Source organism: Nycticebus coucang, chromosome 9 (assembly GCF_027406575.1).
Source record: "Nycticebus coucang isolate mNycCou1 chromosome 9, mNycCou1.pri, whole genome shotgun sequence".
Lineage (NCBI taxonomy): Eukaryota > Metazoa > Chordata > Mammalia > Primates > Lorisidae > Nycticebus > Nycticebus coucang.
In genome coordinates, this window is record NC_069788.1 from 112,156,512 (window position 1) to 112,181,594 (window position 25,083).

At 39.2% G+C, this 25,083-nt stretch overlaps 1 protein-coding gene across 13 annotated transcripts in view; it reads left to right on the plus strand.

The window, feature by feature from the left end:
- Positions 1-25,083, plus strand: part of NUMB (NUMB endocytic adaptor protein) — a 231,516-nt gene that overhangs the window by 116,293 nt on the left and 90,140 nt on the right. The gene's annotated exons all lie outside the window — the stretch shown is intronic.

The window sequence follows — 25,083 nt, forward strand, 5'->3', positions numbered from 1 at the left end:
TCTACATTTTCAGGTGGCTTTTAGGTGGTTTGGCATTGTTGATGAGTAATTACCAAGGACCAAAACCTTATGTATTATGTAAAATGTTGGCAACATTTCAATTGTTGCAGGAGCGTTTGTCAGAATTACACTATGGTGGCAGGGTGCAGTGGCTCATGCCTGTAATCCTAGAACTCTTGAGAGGCTGAGGTGGGAGAATTGCTTGAGCTTAGGAGCTTTGAGACCAGCCAGCAAGAGCAAGACCCCGTGTCTATGAAAAATAGAAAAAAATCAGCCAGGGTATTGTGGCAAGCATGTGTAGTCCCAGCTACTTGCGAGGCTGAGACAGGAGCATTGCTTTAATCCAGGAGTTTGAGATTGCTATGAGCTAGGCTGAGGTACCATGGCACTCTAGCCTAGGGCAATAGAGTGAGACTCTGTCTTCCAAAAAAAAAAGAAGAGAAAAAAAGAATTATCTTATGGTGAGTGTGCACACTGACTGACCTTTGAATCATTGAGACTGCAGCACATTCAACTAGAACTTAGCTATGTGCTGATCATGTGCTCTTTCCTTATGCATCAACTATTACTACAGTTTAACTAAAGTTAAATACCTGTGATTAATTTCTTTTGTTTGTTTTTGAGACAGAGTCTCACTGTGTTGCCCTTGGTAGAGTGCTGTGGCGTCACAGCAACTTCAAACTCTTGGGCTCAACCGATTCTCTTTCCTCAGCCTCTCAAGTAGCTGGGACTACAGGCGCCTGCCACAACACCCAGCTATTGTTTTCTTGCAGTTGTCATTGTTGGTTAGCTGGCCCAGGCCGGGTTCAAATCTGCCACCTTAGGTGTACGTGGCTGATGCCGTAACCACTGTGCTACGGGTGCCGAGCCACCTGTGATTAATTTCTAATAAGTTTACATCAATTGTATAAATATCCATGAATGGAAAATAATTTGAGTCAAGTTTTATAAGAATTCAAAAGCTGTTAAAGAATGGGATCTGCCTTGTAGATGAGGCCAAGATCTCTGTAGTTTGTATTCTATATGGGCATTTGATTTATTTCCTTTATTTTGTACACGTGTGTGTGTGTGTGTGTGTGTATAAGTTAAATATATGGAAAATATTTATATATGTGTGTATGTATATATATTTCTTAATTGAAACAAGGTCTTACTCTGTTGCCCTAGAGTAGAGTGCAATGACATCATCATGGTTTATTGTAATCTCAAATCCTGGGCTTATGTCATCTTTCTACTTCAGCCTCCTGAGTAACTAGGTCTATAGGAATACACCCGTGACTATTAGCCACCATTCCCAGCTAATTTTTCTATTTTTTATAGAGACAAAGTCTCACTATGTTGCTTAGCCTGGTCTTGAACTCCTGACTTCGAGCAGTCTTCTTGAACTTCTGACTTCTTAGCTCTCCAAAGTGCTAGCCTATTTCCTTTATTTTATGGTATTGAGTCTCCTATCCTTGATCATAGTGTATCTTTCTGGTTATTTAGATATTTAAAAATATTTTTCAGTAATTCTTTATCTTTTTTTCTATAAAGAAAAATAAGATGCTTATTTTTTCTTACCTTTTAAAGGGTATTTTTTTTCCCTTTTCATTTTCTGTTTGCTAATGTAAGTTATATTTATAGTTTTGGTATATGGATCTATGTCCAGCTACATTCTTAAGTATTTTAATAATTAAGAATATATGTATTATAGATAATAATTTATCTATGGATAATTTTAGTTTTCTGTGTAGTTAGCTAAGCTGTTGTGTGAAGATTGTTTTTATTCTGTGCTTACACCTTTTCTTTTTTTTGAGACAGTTTCACTGTGTTGTCCTTGGTAGAGTACTATGGCATCACAGCTCACAGCAACCTCAAACTCTTGGGCTGAAGCAATTCCCTTGCCTCAGCCTCCCAAGTAGCTGGGTCTACAGGTGCCTGGCCACAACACTAGGCTATTTTTTTTGTTGTCATCGTTGTTTGGCAGGCCTGAGCCAGGTTTGAACCTACCAGCCCCAGTGTATGTGGCTGGCGCCCTAACTGCTGAGCTACAGGCACCAAACCAGCTTATACCTTTTATTTTTTGTCATTTCTTAACTGTGCTATTAGAACTTCTAGTACAGGCGGCGCCTGTGGCTCAGTGAGTAGGGCGCCGGCCCCATATGCCGAGGGTGGCTGGTTCAAACCCAGCCCCGGCCAAACTGCAACAAAAAAATAGCTGGGCGTTGTGGCGGGCGCCTGTAGTCCCAGCTACTCGGGAGGCTGAGGCAAGAGAATCGCGTAAGCCCAAGAGTTAGAGGTTGCTGTGAGCTGTGTGACGCCATGGCACTCTACCCGAGGGCGGTACAGTGAGACTCTGTCTCTACAAAAAAAAAAAAAAAAAGAACTTCTAGTACAGTATTCAATTCAAGTGCTAATAATGGGTATCCTTATGTTGCACTTAATTTTTAAAGGAACTGCTTATTTTGTTTTACCATTAAGCATAATATTTGCTATCGATTTTTGGTAGATAGTGTATGGGTTAGACCAGTGATTCTCAACCTATGGGTTGCGACCCATAGGAACTGCATTAAAGGGCTGCGGCATTAGGAAGGTTGAGAATCACTGGGTTAGACGTTCCTATTACCAGACGGCTAAGATATTTTTGTGTTTGAAGAATGAGTATTGAGTTTTATGAAATGTGTTTTCTGCAATTGCAAGGAAAACATAATTTTCCTCCTTTATTCTGTTAATACGGTGAATGACACAGAGTTGTTTTCTTTTTGAGACATAGTCTTCGTCCGTCACCCAGGCTAGAGTGCCATGGCATCAGCCTCGCTCATAGCAACCTTATATTCTTGGGCTTGAGCAATCTTGCCTCAGTCTTCCAAATAGCTGGCACTACAGGTGCTTGAAGAGGGTGATGTGTGTAGATAATTTGCCATAGATTTTCTAATTTTGATTACCCTTACATTGCTGGAATAAACTGAACTATCATAATTTGCTTTAAAAATATATATACAGTTGGATTTAGTTTATTAATATTTTGCTTTAGATTTTTGCATCTATGTTCATAGATGAAATTGGCCCATATATAATTTTTATTTCTTATCCTTAATTTAGTCTTGGTATCAAGCATCCAGACTATGCCAGCCTCAAATAATGAGTTGGAAACTAATCTTTTTTCCCCAGAAAGGATTTATATAATACTCAAAATGATCTTTTTTGAAAGGTTGGTTGAAGTTCAACTATCTGGGCTTGGTAATTTTTTGGGTGGTGGGTTTAATATTTTAGGGAGGTATGTATTTTTCTAAATCATTTTCTTTAGGGTTGTGTTTCTACCTAGGTCAGTTTTCAGAGTGTTTCTTCTTTTATTTTTAGGAATGTATCCTTTTTTTATTTTATTTTTTTGTTTTTGTAGAGACAAGAGTCTCACTTTATCTCCCTTGGTAGAGTGCTGTGGCGTCTTCAGCTCTTGGGTTTAGGCGATTCTCTTGCCTCAGCCTCCTGAGTGGCTGAGACTACAGGCGCCTGCCACAACACCCCACTATTTTTTTGTTGCAATTTGACTGGGGCCGGGTTTGAACCCGTCACCCTTGGTATATGGGGCCGGCGCCCTACTCACTGAGCCAAAGGCACTGCCAGGAATGTATCCTTTTTTGTATGAGTTTTTTTTTTGTTTGTTTTGAGACAGAGTCTCAAAAGTTGCCCTCAGTTGAGTGCCATGGCGCTAAGTGATCTTCTTGCCTTAGCCTCCCCAGGAGCTGGGCCTATAGGCTTCTGCCACAATACCTGGATGTCTTTTAGAGATGGGATCTTGCTCTTGTTCAGGCTGGTCTTGAATTCCTGAGCTCAAACAGTCTATCCACTTTGGCCTCCCAGAGTGCTAGGATTACACATGTGAGCCACGGTGCCCAGTCTTTTCTGAGTTTTTAAAGTATTTTGCATGAAGTTGTTGAAATCATTTTTTATTATCTTTTTTATTTCTGCTAAGTATTTCTCTTGTCTTTTTAAAAATCCTTAATATATTTTGTGCCTTTTATCTTTTTTCTTCATTAATCTTGGTAAACTGGTGGTCTCCAATCTTTTTGACACCAGGAACCAGTTCTAGGGAAGACAATTTTTCCAGGGAGAGGGGATGGTTTCAGGATGATTCAAGCACATTACATTTATTGTGCACTTCATTTCTATTACTGTTATTACAATGTAATATACAATGAAATAATTATGTAACTCATCGTAATACAGAATCATTGGGAGCCCTGAGCTTGTTCTCCTGCAACTAGATGGTCCTAGTGCTAGCATCACTGCCTCAACTCAGATTATCAGGCATCCAGGGGTGTCCGAACTGTGTCCATAGGCCACATGCAGATTATTTGAAAACTGTTATGCTTATCTGTAGTGTCACACATCACAAAAAGTATGCATGGACCTTTGTTTTTGCTTGTCTATTTTAATTAATGTTTGTGTATTTAATGTGTAGCTTGAGACAACTCTTATTCTTCCAGTGTGCAGCAGAAAAGAAAAGGGTTGGACACACCTGCTAGATTCTCTTAAGAAGTGTGCAACCAGGGTGGCACCTGTGGCTCAGTAAGTAGGACACCGGCCCCATATACTGAGGGTGGCAGGATTGAACCCGGCCCCAGCCAAACTGCAACAAAAACAAACCAATAATTTGGCAAATTATCTACACACATCACCCATTGTGGCGGGTGCTTGTAGTCCCAGCTACTTGGGAGGCTGAGGCAAGAGAATCGCCTAAGACCAAGAGCTGGAGGTTGCTGTGAGCTGTGAGGCCACAGCACGGTATCAAGGGTGACAAAGTGAGACTCTGTCTCTTAAAAAAAAAAGTGTGCAACCTAGATTTCTGACATGCGCAGTTTATAAAAGGGTTCGGGCTCCTGTGAGAATTTAATCCCTCTGATCTAACAGGAGGTGGAGCTCATACAGTGATGCCAGCAATAAAGAGCAGCTGTAGATACAGATGAAGATTCCCTCACTCGCCACTCACCTTCTGCTATGCAGGCCAGTTCCTAACAGGTCTGTGGCCCCAGAGTAGGGGACTGAACTGTAGATGACTAAATCAAGATTGTTTTTAAAAAAGGAATCTTCGGTTCTGATGATCTCAGGGTCAAGCTGAAATTTCAGATAAATTCATTTGTTTAATAACTATTAAATTGCACATGAACTTTATGGACACCTGTATATGATGCACACTGGTGGTTAGCATACTTGAATGAATACAGCACAGATTTCCTACTTTTGTGGAGCTTACAAGCTAATGGAAGAAAACATCCGTTTACAATTACTGGGCATTGTTCCAAGCACCTCTTTAGCAGCATGAATTATGCCATACTGACTCAATGAATGCTAAGAGTTTGAATTTCATTTGAAGATACATTGGAAAGCCATGGAACTATTAAGTGGTGCCATGATCTGTTTTACCTTTTTAAAGATCACACTGTTGCACACAGTTGTTCAGAGAAGGACAATAGAGGAATAAAAATAAAGACTAGAAAGCTGGGTGTGGTGTAGTGTAATCTTAGCACTCTGGGAGGCTGAGGTGGGTGGGTTGCCTGAGCTCAGGAGTTTGAGACCAGCCTGAACAAGAGCAAGACCTTGTCTCTAAAACAAGTTGGGCATTGTGACAAGTGCCTGTAGTCCCAGTGACTATAGTCCCTCAGCTACTTGGGAGGCTGAAGCGAAAGGATTGTCTGAGCCCAAGAATTTGGGGTTGTTGTGAGCCACGGCACTCTACCAAGGTCAACTAAGTGAAACTCTGTTTCAAAAAAAAAAAAAAAAGACTACTTGCTAGTTTACACTAGTCCAGGTAAGAGATGAAGTTATCTTGGACCATGATTCTGGTGGTGGAAATGAAAAGCAGTAGACAAATATGATCTATATTCTACAAATATTTATTGATGGCTTGGAAAAGGGGAGAGGGGTATAAGGGAAAGGGAGTATTAAGATTAGAGAGGACAAGAATTGAAGAGGGTAATGTGTGTAGATAATTTGCCAAATTATTTGTTAGTAAAGGGAAATAAAACTGTTTTTAACAGCTCCTTATTTCTATAATTTTTTTCTGTAATTTTTCCAGTGGCATTTCTTTCTCACTTTCTCCCTCATCTCCCCACCCCAAATTCTTGGAACCAAATATATTTTTATTCTAGTCTGCTCTCCAGATTCCAGCACCTTTTCCCTCATCCCACACTTGACAGATGCTTAGAAGAAAAAAGTCAGTGTAAAAAGTAGGCTAGCATTCTCAGCAAGTCTGCCCTTTTTCATCAAGATGTTCCTTGCTAAATCAGTCCTTGCCATATCAGAGCAAACTCATTTTGTTCTGTAAGTAAAGGTTTAATCCTTGAAGTATTACCATCCCAATGAAGTCAGTTTGTGTATATGTATGTTGGGGGGTTCAGGGTGATAACTACCTGTATTTTTATCTGTAAAGTCTTAATGTGTTTTAAAAGTTACGTACTGACAAATTATGGATTCCGTTCACCACTTGTTTTCTCAATTGAAAAAGGCAAATGACCAACTATAACATAAAATTAGTTTTGTAAAGGCAAGATAAAGCTCTCAGAAAAGTTGACTTTTAAAAAAAATGCTTCTTAAATATATATAGTTTCAAGGTTTTTTTTTTTTTTGAGACAAGTCTCACTTTGTTGCCCCAGGCTAGATGTGGTGTCATAGCTCATAGCAACAGCAGCCTCAAACTCCCAGGCTCGAGTGATCCTCTTGCTTCAGCTTCCCAAGTAGCTGGGACTACAAGTGCACCTGCCACCATACCCAAGCCTCGCTCTTGCTCAGGCTGATCTCACACTCCTGAGCTCAATCAATCCACCCACTTCAGCTTCCAGAGTGCTAGAATTACACAGCCAGTTTCAACTTTTGAAACTACCTTTGACTACAGTTTTAAGTAGACAGGGTCCTTTCTCATTGTATGAAGCTCTAATTTGCCATTATCTTTAAAGATGAACAGGAAAGTCATGTATCATACAAAGAAGGAATTTTGTGGACAAGTGAGAAGATGAAAATTTGTAAGGCATAAACCTAAAATTAAAGTTAGATAATAGATAAAGATTGTGGAATACTCATCAATGGTTCTTTAGTTTGGGGTAGGATCCTTTGAGATTCTGATGAAAGTTGAAGAATCTGGCCCCAGAAAGTGCGCAGACAGATTCACATTCAGATTTGTACATAATCTTAAGGGGTTGCTGAATCTGAAGAGTAAGTGGGGTACATGAGCCCCTGGTTAAGAACATATGATTTAGGTAATTGGGACTAAGGAATTGCCACATTCAGTGTTCAATTCTGAAATGCCTGTCTTTAGGGCAGTCAAGACTTAATTTGTTGTCATTTTTTTTTTTTTTTTATTGTTGGGGATTCATTGAGGGTATAATAAGCCAGGTTACATTGATTGCAATTGTTAGGCAAAGTCCCTCTTGCAATCATGTCTTGCCCCCATAAAGTGTGACACACACCAAGGCCTCACCCCCCTCCCTCCGTCCCCGTCATTTTAAGATCTCTGGTTGGCTAGCTGAGAAAGCAAACTCATTTTTAATTTAGCTGTTAAAAAATTAGTATAATCAGTTCAGTGTAGCAGCTCACACTTGTAATCCTAGCACTCTGGGAAGCCAAGGCAGGCAGATTGCTTGTGCTCAGGAGTTCAGAGCCAGCTTGAGCGAGAGCAAGACCCTGTCTCTACAAAAAATAGAAAAACTAGCTGGGCATCATGGTAGGTGCTTGTTGTCTTAGCTACTTGGGAGGCTGAGGCAAGAAGGGTGGTTTGAACCTAGGAGTTTGAGGTTCCTGTGAGCTATGAAGCCCTGGCACTCACCAGGGCAACACCAGGCAGTGAGACTCTGCCTCAAAAAAAAGAATAACCTGTTAAATTTTTTTTCTTTGAAATGCTACAGATAGAGTTTTCTGAAATAAGGCAGTGCCATAGTACTAAGGGTTCCTAACATATGTAGCCTATTTAAAAGAAAAAGTTGAACTGAAACAAATAAGTTTCAAATTTACTGAAGCTTAGGTTTACCCAGGAGCTGAATGTTTCCTTTGAAAAGTACGTTTAGGGTGGCGCCTGTGGCTCAAAGGGGTAGGGCGCCAGTCCCATATGCTGGAGGTGGTGGGTTCAAACCCAGCCCAGGCCAGAAACTGCAAAAAAAAAAGAAAAAGAAAAGTACGTTTAAAATCCTAAGCTAAGCTTTCGTTCTCGCTACCTTTCCAGGAATTTGTTTGTAAATTAACTTGTATCAGAAAGCTATAAACTTTTAAAAAAATTTTTATTAGTCCTCTAAGTTATGTATTAGACATATTTATTTAGTTGTGTAGCTCACAGTAACCTCGAAGTTCTGGGTTCAAGCAGTCCTCCTACCTGGGCCTCCTGAGTAATTGGGACTACAGGCACACACCACCATGCCCAGCTAATTTTTTTTTTTTTTTTTTAAGCATAGATAGGATTGCTATGTTCCTCAGGCTCGTCTCAACTCCTACATCTTAATAAGTTATAAGTTGTTTCCTGTTAAACAAATTATGTCAGACCAATATCTAACATAATCCAGAATTCTAGGGTTGCTTGATTAAGTAGGGGATTGACTAGACAATCTGTCTCTAAGTCCTTTCTTGATGCTGGCAATCTAGAATTCCTTACATTTTTCACTTAGCTTGATCAAATAAAATAATTTTTTCTTCACTCTAAATCTTAAAAGTAAGCTCCACATCATAAGAAATAGTAGAAATCAAAAAAAGAAAATACTTTATACTTGTGTACAATATTCTAATTTAATTTGGTATTTTAGCTTATATTTTAGTGAGTGAATAATTTTTTGGTTTGTTTTTGACAGGTAGTCAGTGCATATTCTTCTTTCTTATAACTTTCCTTGAAAAATTCTGGAATAGCAGTATGTAACAATACAACAAAATTGTATATATTCATATTCAATTTTTGTTTATTCAGAGAATAGTAAAATAAAAGTGAGAATTTAAAACAATTTAAATACTTTGGATGATTCTTTCTGCAGTTCTCTTTAACAAGTTTCTTCTGTACAGTTGTTTTTGTGCCTCTCATGGTGTACACATGTTGTATGGTTCTAGTGTTAGATATTTTTCTTATAGTAGCTAAACGTGAGACGCTACCTCAGCTGTCTTTAGGTGAAAACAGCACAATATTCCATAGTAGAAAAAAATCCCTAGTTGTGTTGGACTTAATTGCACAATAGTAGAGTACTGTACTTTGTGGACGATATAAGGTATTCTCAATATAATTTTGAATTTATATGATTTCTGCTTTTAGTGCTACCTTTGGAATTTAACACCTGCAATTAGAGTCTCCTGAAAAAAATAATGGATTTATGAGTGTACTATTTTTTCCCCCCAGATATTCACAGTGATGCCCATGGTTTTGTGGTTTAGTTTATATGTTGCATTTGGATCTAACTAATGTAAGAATTAGAGCAAGGAATTTAACATTTTGGCAACTCGTCTTTCATTTCCTTATAGGGAAATAATCTTAAGCATCAGCATCAAATCTCCTAAGTGTGTCTTGCATATCTTCCATGTATATCAAGTATGTGCTGTGGGGAGATTTTTTGTTTTGTTTTTGTTTTTTCTCTTTGTGAATTTTCTGAACATATCTCTGTCTTGTCTAATCTTCCTTACAATTATAAACAAGAGAAACCCAATGTTTAGGGGTATAGTTGTGACCTTAGAACAAAAACAAGAGCAAACAAACTTTATTTAGGGGATAAAACTTTGGGTAGAAAAGTCTACGTTTCCGTAAGTGTTATAACTCTAGTTATAACTGCCCTTCAGAAGCTTTGAGTTTATTTCATATTTGGCTGTTTAGACTAAATTTCAATAATTTTTTAAAGTAAAAATGGGACTTAAATTTTATAACTGTCCATATATATAACTTATTTTTCTTACCTTTTGTTACATGTTTTTTTTTTTTTTTTTTTTTTTTTGTAGAGACAGAATCTCACTTTATGGCCCTCGGTAGAGTGCCGTGGCCTCACACAGCTCACAGCAACCTCCAACGCCCGGGCCTAAGCGATTCTCTTGCCTCAGCCTCCCAAGTAGCTGGGACTACAGGCGCCCGCCACAACGCCCGGCTATTTTTTTGGTTGCAGTTCGGCCAGGGCCGGGTTTGAACCCGCCACCCTTGGTATATGTGGCCGGCGCCTTACAGACTGAGCCACAGGCGCCACCCTGTTACATGTTTTTTAATTCTGTGTGTTTGTGATTGTATTTCTTGAACTCCTGACCTCAAGCGATTCTCCTGCTTTAACTTCCCAAAGCACTGGGATTACAAGGCTTAGCCACTGTGCCTGGACTTTATATTAGAGCTTCTACACTGTATTTCTGTCCTTAATTCCAGAAAGGATTATAGATGACTTACTTTGCACCTAATTAGAATTATGTAAACACTGTCCTTAATTATGGTTACCATTCTCTTGCTTTTTTTTTATAGTTGTATTAAGTATATATGTATCTCTAAATATTGTCTTGTTTAGTGTTGTGTATTTTTTTTTTATTGTTGGGGATTCAAAGATCCAGGTTACACTAATTACATTTGTCAAGCAAAGTCCCTCTTATAAATGTGTTCCTTCCCCAAGAAGTGTGCCAAACACTGTGACCCCCCCAACTCCCCTTCCTTCCTTCCCTCTCTCTGCTCCCCCATTTTCCTGTCCCTACTACCCTCCACCATGTACTAGGTCATCAATTGTCCTCATATCAAGATTGAGAACATTGGATTCTTGCTTCTCCATTCTTGTGATGCTTTACTAAGAATGTGTTCTCCCTCCATTGAAATTAGCACAAAAGACATATAGTCTCCATCTTTCGTGTTGAGTATTTTTGAGAGGCAGTGTAATGTAAGGATTAGGAGCACTGGCACCAGGAGCTTCTCATTCACCATGTGATTTGGGCAAATTACTTGATTTCTCTGTGCCTGTTTCTTCATATGTGAAATGGGGATTAAAAATAGGATCAACTGGCGGTGCCTGTGGCTCAGTCGGTAGGGCGCCGGCCCCATATACCGAGGGTGACGGGTTCAAACCCGGCCCCGGCCAAACTGCAACCAAAAAATAGCCGGGCGTTGTGGCGGGCGCCTGTAGTCCCAGCTACTCGGGAGGCTGAGGCAAGAGAATCGCTTAAGCCCAGGAGTTGGAGGTTGTTGTGAGCTGTGTGAGGCCACGGCACTCTACCCAGGGCCATAAAGTGAGACTCTGTCTCTACAAAAAAAAAAAAAAAAAATAGGATCAACTAGGGGTGTGGTAGTTCCAGCTCCTCAAGAGGCTAAGATGGGATTACTTGAGCCCAGGAGTTAGCATCCACCCTGGGCAATATAGCAAGATCCTGTCTCTTAAAATAAATAAATAAAATAGAATCTGCCTGATGGGGCTGTTGTGAGGATTTCATGAGTCATTGCATACAAAGTGCTTAGAACAGTACCTCCTACGTGTGTAGTATTCTTTTAGTTGTTAGTGTTTGTAAAAACTAATCGTTGAATATATTCTTCTGAAATTTGCAATATGTTTGTGTGACTCATCCATGTTGATGGTTATAGCTTGCTTTTACTGCTGTGTATTAGGTGTTTTTTTGTTTTTTTTTTTTTTTGAGACAGAGCCTCAAGCTGTTGCCCTGGGTAGAGTGCTGTGGCATCACAGCTCACAGTAACCTCCACCTCCTGGGCTTAAGCGATTCTCCTGCCTCCACCTCCCAAGTAGCTGGGACTACAAGTGCCCACCACAACGCCTGGCTATTTTTTGGTTGCAGCCATTGTTTTTGTTTGGCAGGCCCGGGCTGGATTCAAACCCGCAGCTCAGGAGTATGTGGCTGGCGCCTTAGCCGCTTGAGCCACAGGCACTGAGCCTGTGTATGAGGTATTATGTGTGAATATTTTGTAATTCTCTTTTCTGTCAATTTAGATTATAGCATTTGTTACTTTACTGTTACAAACAATAAACAATGGGTACACAGACATTGTACACACCTTTCTGTGCACATGTAAGAATTTCTCTAGGGTATGTACCTAAAAATAGAATTGCTGGTCTATAAGAGTATATACATCTTAAACTTTACTAGATGATGTCACATTATTTCCTGAATTGATTGTACCAATTTACAGTCTGATGGAAGCACGTGTTGCTCCATATATTATTCTTTAATATTTGCCAGACTGGTAGATATAAAATGGTATATAATGTTTTCATTTGTAATTTCTGGATTATTTGAATGAAGTTGAGCATTTTTTTCTGTGCTCATTGGCCATTTCTGTTCTTTTGTAAAATACTTGTACTTTTTTACTTGTTTTCTACTCTATTCTATTTGATTTTTAGAAATTCTTTAAATACAGTAGAACCTCCATAGTTGACCACTTCCCTACATTGCCCACCTCTTTAACTTGACCTGTGTTTTTGCTTTTTTTTTTGAGACAGAGTCTCTGTTGCTCAGGCTAGAGTGCCATGGCGACATAGTTCCCAGCAACCTCAAACTCTTGGGTTCAAGTAATCCTTTTGCCTCGGCTTCCCAATTCTACAGGTATCCACCATAGAGCCTGGCTAGTTTTTCTATTTTTAGTAGAGACAGACTCTCACTCTTTATCAGGCTGGACTCGAACTTCTGAGCTCAAGCAATCTACCCAGCTCAGCCTCCCAGAGTGCTAGGATTATAGGTCTGAAGCACCACACTCGGCTAGTTGACCTAATTTTCATAGACCAGACATGCACGACATTTATGTATCAGTGTAGTAGTAGGCCTAGTTCCATCTTTGTATATTGACTAGTTTGTTAAAGTCACTTGGATGGTCAGCTTACCGAAGTTCTACCGTATTAGGATACTAACATTTTGTTCAGTATATGTGACAATAACTTCTCCTAGTTAGTGGCTTATCTTTCATTCTCAGGTGGATGATTTCTCACATGCATTTATAAATTGACAAAAATTATTTTGTTAGACTAGTTACTCGAGTTTTGTTTGGGGTATAGAGATGGGGGTCTTGCTGTGTTGCCCAGGCTGATCTTGAACTCTCGGCCTCACAATCCTTCCTCCTTAGCCTCCCAAAGTGCTGGTATTACAAGTGTGACTACACCATGCCCAGCCTCTGGGCTGATCTTTTAATTGATATTGTAGATATGACTTCCTATTTGAAATAATTGTGTTAACAAATAAGATGAAAGTAAAACAAATATGTGTGTCAGATTTTATCCTTGATTGTGTTAAAAAAAATTGTGGATCTTGAAGTCTAATTTAATTTCTGACTCTGGCATTCAGGATTCTCAACTTAAACCCATCCTGGAAGCCCTGTAAACAATCCCCTTAAATTCAATAAGCATAAAGGTGAAGACTAATATCTTTAATTCTAGCATAAAAATAGAATCTAATACAACTTTTCCCTCACTCAAATAGTCTAAGTATGATTTCAGCATATATTGTATCAGCAAATAGTGTATTTTCTAGAGCTGGTATGGAAACAAGATTCAAGAGTACTCCTACCTGACTTTCTTTTTTTTATTTTTTTTTATTTTTAATTTCAACTTCCTTGTTCATTCTTCTTTGTTTGAAGTACTGTTTTGTTTTTTTTTTGTTTGTTTGTTTGTCTTCCTCTGGCGGTGTTCTTGATGTTAGTAGAGAGGGGGTCTTACTCTGGCTCACATGCTGTTACATTCAGGTCTCGAACCTTTGAGCTCAGGCAATACCACCTGCCTCGGCCTCCCACAGTGCTGAGACTACAGGCGTGAGCCACCACGCCTGGCCCCTACCTGACTTTCATAGGATTATGTGGAGGAAGTATCAGGAGATGAGGTAGAATCTTTAAACAGCAAATACTAAGCATTATTTTTGCCCTTCTCCATAATTCTTCATACCCAGTTCATTAATTGGTGCTACTGGATGGGAATATCAATATACCTCTCATAGGAAAAGTCAAAGCCTTTGGCCTCCAAGGCTCTGAGTTTGCCTTTTATTAACACCTCTGGTTTCATCACTACTAAATCATTTTTTCCTTTTTGAAACATTTTCACCTTATTGCCAAGGTTAGCAGGTTAGAGTGCCATGGTATTGTCATACCTCACAGCAACCTCAAATTCCTGGGTGCAAGCAATCCTCTTGCCTCTGTCTACTAAGTAACCGGGACTACAGGCATGTACCACCTGTAAATTTTTTGTAGAGACGGGGTCTTGATATATTGGCCAAGCTGGTCTTGAACTCCTGGCCTCTAACAGTCTTCCTGCATCACCATCCTAAAATGCAAGGATTGCAGGCATGCAGCCTCAAGGCCTGCAATTTTCACTTGATGCTGGACGTACTAACCTTTCTGTCCCTCAGATACTCTAGGCCAAAGCTGGGTGCAGTGGCACACACCGGTAGTCCTAGCTACACAGAAGGGTGAAGTGAGAGGATAACTTGAGCCCAGGAGTTCAAGAGACCAACCTGGGCAATAAAGGGAGACCTTATCTCTACAAAAACAAAGAACAATATTAAAACTCACTCTAGGCTAGCTATCTTCTCAGAGCTTTATATTGGTTATTTTGTTTTCCTAGAATTCTCAACCTATTTGCATGGTTCACTTTTTTTTTAATTTATCTCCTTCAATTCTTTCCTCAAATGTCAGTTTCTTAATTTATAAATTTATCCTTCCCCCAGCACTTCTAACCCACCTCTTAATTCTGCTCATCTTTTTCTAGATAGCATTTACTATCCATCCTATTTGCTGAGGCCTAAAACATCAGTCATATTTAGATTTCTCCCTCTTCAAGTTAAATACTTAGTCACAATTCCTACTGTTGACTTTCCCAACAGAGAGAATTCTGTTGATCAAACAATTAATTTATTCAATTTATTATTAAAAAAAAAAAGCACCAGTTTGTCAAGGGCAGAGTTTGGTAGTTAGGGGAAGTTAGAGAAGGGAATTTATAAGGCTTTGAAATCTTAACTCAAGTGGTTTAAGGCAGGGGAACTGGTTGGGATTAGGCAAGTGTGTGTTGTGATATTTAGAACTAATGAACATAGCAAGAAGAAGGGCTTTAATGTGTTGTCCTGTTTGCCCTGATGCACAAACTGCTTCCCTAAATAATTTAGTTTGTAATAATTTCTTGAAGCAAGTAGTGAAGCTATTACTGGTTTGCAGTCTTATTATCCAGGGTAAAAAAGAATTTCTTAGAGCACAGTTGTATCATGTTCCTTTAATTCTCACTGCTAACTCTTCTAAACTTTTCTTCAGTTTCCTTTCTCTTTTCTCCACTTATACTACTACTACTGCCCTAGTTCAGGCTCTTATCATAACTTGCATAGACAATTTTTTTTTATATGGTCTTACTTTGTCACCCTCATTAGAGTGCTATACTGTCACAGCTCACAGCAACCTCAGACTCTAGGGCTCAAGCAATCCTCTTGCCTCAGCCTCCCCAATAGCTGGGACTACAGGTGTGCCCTCCATGCCAGCTATTTTTTTGGGGGGTGGGGGGGGGAGATATGGTGTGTCTGTAGCTTAGGCTGGTCTCGAACTCCTGAGCTCAGGCAATCTACCTGCCATGGCCTCCCAGAGTGCAGGGATTACAGGTGTGAGCCACCATACCCAGCTAGCATAGACAATTTTAAAAGCCTTCTAATTTGTCCATGGTCTTTACCCCTTGGATTTGTTTTCCATACAGCGGCAGAAAAATCTAAATTGCAATGCTGGTCGTGTCAGTGATTGTTTAAAATGGGTAGAGATGGCTTGGCGCCTGTAGCACAGTGGTTATGGTGCCAGCCACATAACACCGAGGCTGACGGGTGCAACCTGACCTGGGCCAGCTAAACAACAACTGCAACAGGATGGCACCTGTGGCTCAGTGAGTAGGGCGCTGGCCCCCTATACTGAGGATGGCAAGTTCGAACCCGGCCCCTGCCAAACTGCAACAAAAAAGAAAAAATAGCACAGCGTTGTGGTAGGCACCTGTAGTCCCAGCTACTTGGGAGGGTGAGGCAAGAGAATCACCTAACCCCAAGAGCTGGAGGTTGCTGTGTGCTGTGACACCACAGCACTCTACTGAGGGCAACAGAGTGAGACTCTTTCTCTAAAAAATAAATAAATAAATAAACAAAGATTTAAAACAACAACTACTGCAACAAAAAATAGCTGGGCATTGTGGCGGTCGCCTGTAGTCCCAGCTACTTGAGAGGTGGAGGCAAAAGAATTACTTAAGCCTAAGAGTTTGAGGTTGCTGTGAGCTGTGACGCCATAGCAGTCTCCCAAGGGTGATATAATAAGACTCTATCTCAATAAAATAAAATAAAATGAGTAGGAAACCTGTTTCCTTAAGTGCAGCCTTTTGGCTGAATTCAAATTTTGTAGAACAAATTCTTTATATTTTATTTTTATTAATACATTAATACATTTTTAAATTTTATTTCATTTTTATTAATTAATACATTTTTATCTTTTTTGTTTTCTCTATCTTTTTTTTAAATTTCAGATTAATATAGGTGTACAAATGATTAGGTTACTTTGTTTGTGTTTGTTAGGTAAAGTCTAAGTTGAGGTTGAGCCCTTCACCCAGGAGGTGTGCCATATATCCCTACTTTGTGCCGATTACTAAACTCTCTCCCTTCTCCAGCTCCTCCTCCCTTGTTCATCTTCTATATTTTTATTTTATTTTTAAAATGAACTTAATTTAAAATACCAAAGAATAAATTAAGTTTCAACAAAATAATCTTCCCAGATTGACAGGTACAAATAGAACATTAGTAAGCCATAAAGGCTTAAATTGGCAGCTGCTATGCTCGTAATTTAATTCTAACTTCTCCCACCTAACTGGTGCCTCCCCTGCACAGGGCTGGTTGACAAGAGTTTATAGGGGTCAAGTGTGCCAGTCTGATATCAGCTTTTGACAGGTCTACTGTGTTTCTGTTTGAAGTGGAATTTGTGAATAGTTACAGTTCCACAGTATCTTTTAATTCTGTCTGCTTAATAGCCCATCATGTCAAAGAAAAGCAAGAGAATGCTAAAGGAAGAAAACAAATTTTTTTCATGAGGATTGGGAATTGCAGTATTATCTTGTTTCTGCTAAAGATAAGATGATTTTCTTTGTGATACTGCAATATCAACATTAAAGAAATTCAATGCTCATCATCATTTTAACACTCAGAAGGACCACAAATACTTTAAACTAGAGGGAAAGGTGTGAAAGATTTTATTGCACAAATTAAAAGATGAAAAGCAAAAGCAAAGGCAGTTCTTTCAAGCAGCAATAAAACCTGCAAATAATGCCACTGGCACAACTTATGAAGTAGCTTATATCAGGAAAAGTGGGCAGCCATTCAGTGATACAGAAATTATGAAAGAATGCATTGTCGAAGTTGTAGGATGCTTAGACTCCCGTAACATTTCTAAGTACAAACAACTGCCTTTTTCAAGGAAAACCATACCCGATCCCAGCGTAAATTAGCCTTCAGCTTAATATAATAACTTCATGCAATACTTCAAAAGCAAAATACATCTTACTCAATCATTTTGGATGAATCAACTGATACTACTGACTTGGCATGGGTTTTATACTTCATTTGGGTCATAACAGAAGATTTATTTTGCTATAAAGAAGTTCCTCACTTTGGGCACTCTTGTAAACAGAACACAGGGAATAGATGTCTTAAACTTTGGACTGAATTTGGTATATTTAGTGAGTATATGTAGATGGTTCATCTTCATGATGGGAAAACATGAAGGGTTTCTTACACAGATAGAAAAAGAATTAACACATCCAAATGCTCTTATTTCTTTTCATTATATTTTATATCAGCAAAATCTCTGTGCTAAAGCTACTATTTTGAGTGACATTTTATAACAAGTTAGAAGTATTGTTAACTGGGCGGCACCTGTGGCTCAAAGGAGTAGGGTGCCAGCCCCATATGCCCGAGGTGGCAGGTTTAAGCCGAGCCCTGGCCAAAAACTGTAAAAAAAAAAAAAAAAAAAAAGTATTGTTAACTATGTTCTTTCAAATGCAACACGACATCCTCAGATTCCTGGCATGCTAAAGTGGGATAATGAGGTTTTCATTGTGGATTTGCGGTATCATTCTAAAGTACATTGGCTAACACAGGGACAGGTATCAGCCAAAATTTTCTCTCTACCAGAACAGAGAGTTAAATTTTATGAGGAACAGAATCAGCAATTGAAATTATTGAAAGAAGATTTCTATAGGAATGCAGCATGTCTGTGTGAGATCATGTCAAATCAAAACAACGTGAATATTTCTTTGCAAGGTAAAAACTAATACTGTAAAGAAAAAAATAAAAACTAATACTGTATGCAACATGTGGCAAAAAAATCCAAGCATTTCACAAAAACCTATGTTTTTTCAAAATACTATTCAAAAGGAAATTTTGGATGGACATTCTCCTCAGTTACCAAAGGTCATTGATGAGCAAAAAGATATGTGTAAATCATTTGAAGAATATGCAACTGTTATAGACCTATTAATTGGAGAATACAGTAAAAGATTTACTGACTTTGAGAATCATGACATCACACTTAAAGCAGCATTTCAGCCTCTCTTAGTTGATACCACCAAGGTACTAAAGAACTATAGATGGAATTGATTGAGCTCTCAGTAGATGAGATTTTAAAGTCATTGTTTGATGCTAAGAAAGATCCAATTGAAATGTGAAAAAATGCAATAGAATATTCACATTTTCAACAACATGCTTGAAAAGTGCTTTCTTGCTTTTCAACCACTTAATTCTGCAAATCTCTTACCTAACTTAAATCAAGACTGCCCTTAAGGTCACAAATGACTGATAACCATCTAGACTTCCAGGAGTGTGCAACCTTTTTTTTTTTTTTGCTATACATTGGAAAAATTTAAAAAATTGGGCCACAGAATAAATTCACAAAAACTAATGAAAGCGGATTAGGAAAAAAAGAGGTCTGTGCATACTTTTCACGATATCCAACACCACAGATGAACAAAAGAGATCTTCACAAAATCAGCATGTGGCTGGTGGGCCCACAGGTTCATCACCCCTGATAGAGGATCAACTGAAACTATGAACCTCCATGCTGCAACCAAATATTGAAATGCTTTCCAACAAAAGCCAGATACAACAAAGTCATTAAAGGTTAGTTACCTTTAAAATTAAGAGTTTTTATATTTAGAAATTATTAACTACATAGTATTTATATTTTTACAAAATAATGTACATTTTTAAGTATGTCTAAAGTTTCTTTCTTCTTTTTTTTTTTTTGGAGACAGTCTCACTTTGTTGCCTTGGTAGAGTGCTTGTGGTGTCATAGCTCATAGCAACCTCAAACTCTTAGGCTCAAGCAATCCTTTTGCCTCAGCCTCCCCAGTAAGCCGGGACTACAGGAGCCCATCACAACGCCTAGCTGTTTTTTAGAGCTGGGGTCTCATTCTTGGTCAGGCTGGTCTCGAACTCCTGAGCTCAGATAAACCACCCGCCTTGGCCTCCCAGAGTGCTGGGATTACAGGCGTGAGCCACCGAGCCTGGCTAATTAAAGTTTCTTGAATGCAGCCTTATTTGATTATAGCTGCATTAATGTGGATTTACAATATGAAAAGATTCCACACCCCTGGTTTAAAACTTTTGAGTGACTTTCCTTTGCCTAAATCTTCAACCTCATTTCTACCACTCCCGAAATTGCATTGCTACCTAGGATTTGATTTCCTGCATCTATACTTTTGTTCATGTTGTTGCCTTTATCTGAAATATCTTTTCTTTCCTATTCCCACTATATGTGGCTAATTTTTATTCTTTCTTTAAAACTTAGCTTGGGCATGGCCACGGGTTGTCGGGGCTGTACTGGGAAGGTGTGCAGGGCAGGTGTGCTCACAAGTGGCACCAGCCCCACTGGGTCTCCCTCTCTGTTCTCACCGGTGTACTGGGCCCCTCCCACCCCCCACAGCTGCACCTCACCCCATGCAGCTGACCCAAAGCAGGAACTTCAATAAATCCATCTCAGTGTCAAAAAAAAAAAAAAAACTTAGCTTGGGCAATATCTCGTATAAGAAACGTGTCCTGAACCTGAACTGTGCTTCTAGAGCTTACTGTATGTGGTGCTATTATTACATTTATGCAAAACTTAACCTTTTATGAGGGGAGAGAGTAAAGTCAAGGAAGTTGTCTTATTATTTTCTGTATCCACTAGCATTGACAGTAGGGCCTAGAGCAGTGGTTTTCAACCTTCCTAATGCCACGACCCTTTAATACAGTTCCTCATGTTGTGGTGACCCTCAATCATAAAATTATTTTCGTTGCTACTTCATAACTGTAATTTTGCTACTGTTATGATATGTAAATATCTGATATACGGGATGGCCTTGGTGACCCCTGTGAAAGGGTCATTCAACCACCATAGGGGTCCGACCCACAGGTTGAGAACTGTTGGCCTAGAGCATAGTAAGTTCTTAAACAGTTTTTAATAAACCAAAGAGGAGGGAACACTTTAGGGATAGGAGATAAGAGGTGATGATTTAAGTTAAGGTGTTTGAGGCAATATCAGTGCACCGAAATAGAGAAATTTGAGTAAGAGAGCAAGACTTATTAAAGTATAAGTGGGAAATCATCATACATGGGATCATAGTTTGTGTTGATTATTAAATTTTTTTAACCTGACATTGAACATATGTGTTGATTATTTCTTCAAAAATGACAGTGTTAATAACAGAACACAGGCTAGTCATGGTGGCTCACACCTATAATCCTAGCACTCTGGGAGGCCATGGTGGGAGGATCCCTTGAGCTGAGGAGTTAACCTGAGCAAGGACAAGAGCCATTTCTACTGAAAGTAGAAAAATTAGCCAGGTATTGTGGTGGGAGCGTGTAGTCTCTGCTAGAAACATGAGCCAGGGGTTGTGGTGGGATCCTGCAGTCCCAGGTACTTGGGAGGCCTAGGCAGGACGATCTCTGAACCCTGGAGTTTGAGGTTGCTGTGAGCTAGACCGACACCATGACAATGTAGCCAGGGGCAACAGAGTGAGACTATCTCAAAAAGAAAAGAAAGAACACAGATCAAGGACTGATATTTGGGGAGTACCCTCAGTAGGTGAGAGAAAGTAGAAGAGGCCCTCAAAATGGTCAAATGAAGCAGAAGTAAAGAAGATAAACTGAAATATTGAGGGGGTAGAAGGAGGAAAGAAGTATACAAATAGGATTTAGAATCATGGGGTGTCAAATTTTGCAGAGTAGTTAAGAAAAGTGAGAACTGTGAATATTTTCTCAATTTGCCAACTAAGTTGTATCTAGTGACCTTTGAAAAGTCAAGTAAAATAGAAATTTCTTTTCATTTTTAAAAATTAACTTATAGGACAAAATAAGTTTGTTCTCAGTTTTTTTTTTTTTTTTTAGAGACAGAGTCTCACTGTACTGCCTTCGGGTAGAGTGCCGTGACATCATACAGCTCACAGCAACCTCTAGCTCTTGGGCTTCCGTGATTCTCTTGCCTCAGCCTCCCGAGCAGCTGGGACTACAGGCGCCCGCCACAACGCCCGGCTATTTTTTTGTTGTTGCAGTTTGGCCGGGGCTGGGTTTGAACCCACCACCCTCGGCATATGGGGCCGGCGCCCTACTCACTGAGCCACAGGCGCCGCCCTGTTCTCAGTTTTTATACTTAGAAAAATATATCCTTTACCTGTGTTCAACTAGGACTTTTCCCAAAAGGTGTGATTTTCTTTATGGGGGAGTAAAGTTCAGCTTGGTTAAACCAGTAGTAAATGTTACTTTGAATTCACATGCTTTTTATTTTTTTTTCCTTATTATCTATTTGTCTTTTTCTTTGTAAGCAAAATCATTATATGTAGATTACTTGAAACAGAATATTTCATTTCTCTCTTGATGTGGTAAGTATTATTTTAATTACTAAATTATTTTGTAGGCCAGTGATAATTATTCATTAATGAGTAGCAAGCAGAAAATCATAACTAAACTCATTTCATTTTGCCAAATTTTGATTATATCACTAATTTTCAAAAGTGTTCCAACCATGAAAGAAAGCCTTTCCTTCTGAAACTTTTACATGGACCCCCAATTCGTGAATTAGATAAAGTGGAGTTTGTTTCAAGCTGTGACGGATTGTGAAGCCCCTCCTCTGAGTTGAGTCTAGTCCTGTAGCCTCCTTCTCTTTCCCTTTAAACAACCAGTGGCCCCTGGGGCTTTTCTATGGAAGTTCCAGGGCTGCTTGAACCATACTTTGAGATTCACTTATAAGGTAATACTCTTTGCAGAAATGCTATTAGCAAATCATTTGAGTACTGAAAGTGACAAGATATTAAGAGCCCAAATTAGTTGAGACATTAATTCTTTTTTTTTTTTTTTTTTTTTGCAGTTTTGGGCTGTGTTCAAACCCACCACCTCTGGTATATGGGGCCGGCGCCCCACTCCTTTTGAGCCACAGGCACCACCCTTTCATTCTATTCTTTTATTGGGCAACAGAATGACACAACGATAAATAGTTGCCTAAAGAACAAATAGACTTGTACTAGATCTATTTAGATAGAGATTGATGTCCTCCCTTAAGAGGAGTTCCTTTGTCTATGGGAAGTTAAACTACTCTCACATCTGCAGTGTGTTCCAACACTGATGATTCTTTGGTCTTGTATGTCTAGATTTATGCCACCTGGTAGATAGCCTCCACTGTGATGGGAGTCTATTTTATCTTTCAGTTCTTCACATTTATAGTATGCCATACATGAAAGGTAGTGTGTTGGGATGCAGGGATACTATTTAAACAATTAAGATACAGCCAACCATTAAGGAAGTAAGAAATTACTATAAGATTTGATAAGCCCAGTAATAGAAGTAAGCAGAAGGTATTAACAGGAATCATTCGAAGGGGAAGGCTAGCTTCCCTGAAAATATTTATTCCTCGACTCTTTAAAGATGAGTAGACTTTAACCAGAGATGAACAGGGAAAGGAATTTTTTTTCTAGACAGAGGGAAGAACTCAAACAGAGGCTCTAAAAGAGGGCATGCTTTCTTGGAGAACTGTAAATAGTTTAATGAAGTTGGAAGCTAGAATGTGAATGGAGACCAGAAAGAGAAGCCAGATGAAAAAAGATTATGTTCACCCTGGTAAGCAGTTTGGACTTATCTTGAAGGTGATGTTAAACAATTGAAGGATTTTTGGCGGAGTAGTTGAAGGATTTTAGTCAGATGGGGGTAGTAGCAATGAATTCAAAAGCTACTAAAAAGGTAAAATCAGTAGAGTTATAGTTGAGAGAGGGTAAATGCATGGATGATTGTGAGGTGTCTGGCTTGGCCAAGTGGATAAGTGGATAGTTGTCTTTGCTAAGAGAAAGAAATTAAGAAGAAATGAACCATATAGGCTACTTTCCTCAAAATAGAGAATGCCAACTTGAGGGAGGATATAAGTACATTTTATTTTCTTATATTTGTGTCTGTTTTTAAAATGTAATATGACAAAGTATAACAGGATACATTTTTGTTTGTTTTTTACAACAGGGTCTTACTGTGTCATCCTGGCTAGAGTACAGTGGTATCTCAAACACTGGAGCTCAAATGATCCTCCTGCCTCAGCCTCCTGAGCAGCTAGGATTACAGGCACATACTACCATGCCCATCTAATTTTTTCTGTTTTTAGTAGAGACAGGATCTCACTCTTTGCTTAGGCTGGTCTCTAACTCTTGACCTCAGGTGATTCTCCTTCCTCGGCCTCTCCCAAGTGATAGGATTACAGGTGTGAGCCCCTGTGCCCACCCCTTTTTTCTTTCTTTCTTATTTCATTTATTTGTTGGAGGCAGGGTTTCACTCTGTTGCCCAGGTTGTAGTATAGTGACACAATCATAGCTCACTGTAGCTCAGAATTCCAGGCTGAAGCAATCCTTCTTCCTCAGCCTTCGAAGTAGCTGGGACTATAGGTGTTTGCTACTGTGCCTGGCCAATTATTTTACTTTTTTTTTTTTTTTTGGCCGGGGCTGGGTTTGAACCCGCCACCTCTGGCATATGGGACCGGCGCCCTACTCCTTGAGCCACAGGCACCGCCCCCAATTATTTTACTTTTTATAGAAACAAGTTATCGTTTTCTTGCACAGGCTGGTCTGAGCATCTGGACTCAAGTGATTCTCCTGCCTTAGTCTCCTAAAATGCTGGAATTACAGGGGTGAGCTACTTAGCCCCACCAGGTTATGGAATTCTTTTTGGAAGTCTCTTAGGTTAAGGTAGACTCCTTTTTTTGTTGTTTGTTTGTTTGTTTGAGACGGAGTCTTAACTGTTGCCTGGGCTAAGAGTATATATAGGCTCACTACAACCTCAAACTCCTGGGCTCAAACCATCCTCTTGACTCAGCCTCCCAGTAGCTGGGACTACAAGTGTTGCCACCACACCCACTCCTAGCTTCAAGCAATACTCCTGACTCAGCCTCCCAAAATGCTAGGATTACATGCATGAGCCACTGCACTGTGCAGGGTAGACTCTCATTTAGGTAGTTTAGGGAATGAATTATCTGCCTAATTGAGTTTTAGAAAATTTAGAGATTTTTACATTCCCACTCCTCTGTCAGAATTTTTACCTTTTGAGGTGTGTAGTAAGATTGGCTTGTCTGGGTAAACTAGCTAATTTGATAATAGTTCTGCTGTGGCATTAGGCATTTTAAAATATAAAATGATTTTCCTCAGAATGCAAAGTTTATTTTCAAGTCTTTCATTGGTGTCATGTGGAAATTAATGTTTAATCCATTGCCATCAATAGTCCCGACAGAGAGGATGTTTCTTTTTTACACCTTTGTCATATCATTTTCTCAAGTTAAGGTCTCTTTTGGGCTGGTTGAGGTGCTTACAGCCTTCAAGGGAAAGAATGATCCATACTCCTTAACAGAAAACTGTTATTTTAGATCTTGAGGTTTTTTAGATTTTGAGATTTTACTCTGTAAAGAGCCAATTATTCTAGCTATTTGTTGTTTCTTATCAGCTAAGTCTTCTATCTGGTTTTGTGATATATTCTGCCCCTTTGACAGCATTTGAGAGGTGCTTCAAAAAGCAGCAAAAAAAGAACTAACTATAGTTTTAACACTAATTTACAGAGTTAAAAATGAGAAGTTGGATCTTTGTCATTGTTTTTATTATTATGCATTGCTGTAATGATATAGATATGAAAGTGCATTCTGATGGC